The sequence below is a fragment of the Prunus dulcis genome, chromosome 2 (genome assembly GCF_902201215.1).
Source record: "Prunus dulcis chromosome 2, ALMONDv2, whole genome shotgun sequence".
Classification (NCBI taxonomy): Eukaryota; Viridiplantae; Streptophyta; class Magnoliopsida; order Rosales; family Rosaceae; genus Prunus; species Prunus dulcis.
In genome coordinates, this window is record NC_047651.1 from 454,733 (window position 1) to 456,949 (window position 2,217).

Here is a 2,217-nt window from a genome sequence, read left to right on the forward strand (position 1 = left end):
AAAAAAATTAATAATAATTCAACACTTATTCACACAAAAACTGCACACACACACAAAACAGAAATTGCAAAAAATAAAATNAAAAATAACAATGTAGATATCAATTATGTTTAATAAAAATAAAAAAACAAAACAAAAACAAAAACNAAAACAACTACAAAAACAAAAATTAATTTTATTGAAGCAAAATGGAGGAACCAAGATGAAAGTACTAAAATGGAAACTGCGATGTAGAAACGGAAACAACAATGTAGAAGNGGAAACTGAAATACAAAAATGGAAACTGCAACGCTGAGTTTGGGCAAAAATGCTCAGCTCTGAGTTAAACAAAATAAAACTATATATTTTTTATTTATTCAAGACATGTTGGTAAAATACTTTGTTTCTGGCAATGCAGTTTCCAAAAGTCCAATTTTGAATTCCCTTGCTCTTGGGTAGTTCTACTCTTCTCTTGCCCACCCAATTCCTCATATGGGTAGTCTCTGCTCTTCAAATTAGTGAGGTGAAGGCCAAGGAAAGAACAAAAATCCAATTGTAATTAAATGAAAACTGTAATACAGTTTCCAAAAGTCCAATTTTGAGTTCCCTTACTCTTGGGTAGTTCTACTCTTCTCTTGCCCACCTAATTCCTCATCTNGGTAGCCTCTACTCTTCAAATTGGTGAGGTTGAAGGCCAAGGAAAGAGCAAAAATCCAATTGTAATTACCAAAACTGCAATGCAGTTTGTGCAAAACTAAAATGCAGAACCTGTGTAAAATTTCACTGAACTAAAGCTTAAAATTTCCTCAGGCTGGACACGTCCAGCTCTTCCTCTTCTCTACAATATAGATAAGCACAAAGAAATGTAATCAATTAGCGTAACAGACTGCACCTTAACATGAGCTGAACGTTAAGCGCCACCAATATCAAAACTCAAAAACATACACAAATGTTAGTAAATCCTCTCTATATTCATGTTTTTATTTCACTAATTAGAGAACAATAAGCAGACACACCATCTTGNTATATTTTGAAAAGAAGGCATGGAATGAGCAATTGGGANNAGTATCAGGTGCGGGCATAGTACGACCAGTGTCAAAGCCCACGTTCCTTAGTCTCTTAAAGGGAAACAAAGGGAAAATCTATGTTGGGTGTTTATACAGCAAACCCTAAAGTTCTAAAAAGAATTGAAAAGGCTAAATGCTAATTCTATTGGATATATTCTTATACCAGAAAGATACCAGTTGTGGACCTGGCTACTTCAATTCCTAGGAAGTACTTTAGATCTCCCAAATCTTTCATCTCAAATTCCTGAGACAAATACTTCTGTAGTTTCAGTTGCTCTCCTATGTCGTTTCCAGTTACGACTATGTTATCCACATAAACAATCAATGCAGTAAGTCTTCTTCCATCACATTTCAAGAACAAAGTGTGATATGCATTACTTTGTATATACCCAAAATTCTTCATGGCTTTAGTGAATNTGCCAAACCATGCCCTGGGGATTGCTTTAACCCATATAATGACTTTCTNNNCTTGCAAACTTGATTTTCCTTGTCACGAGCTAAGTTACGTCCTGGTGGCAAGTCCATATATACTTCTTCTTTCAAGTCTCCATGTAAGAAAGCATTTTTTTACATGAAACTGATATAATGGCCNTTCTAGATTTGCTACTAGAGACAGAAGGACTCTGATAAAGTTAATTTTGGCTACTCGGGCAAAAGTCTCTTGGTAGTCTATCTTATATCTTTGTGTATACTCCTTCGCTACCAATCTAGCTTTATATCTTTCAATGGATCCGTCTGCTTTGAGTTTTATAGTATAAATCCATCTGCATCCTATTGTCTTTTTTCCATGAGGTAATGGCACGAGTTCCCATGTGTCATTCTTCTGGAGAGCTCGCATTTCTTCATTCATGGCTTCTTTCTATTTTGAGTCTTCTAGTACTTCAGTTACACTGTTGGGAACGGGTATGTCGACCAACTGCTTCACCAAGTGTACCCGTGACTCTGATAATCTGCTGATGGATACATAATTGTTGATGAGATATTTTCCTCTTGCATTAAGATCTGCATCGTAGTGAATTGGAGGTTTTCCACGGGTTCTTCTGTTTTGGAATCTGATATGCAGGCTCTGTGCCTTNTGAAATTAAATCATCATAGGATATTTCATTAATGTCATNAGCATGCCATGGAGATGCATATTGCTGCCTACGAAAAATTGAGGTACCTCACCAGC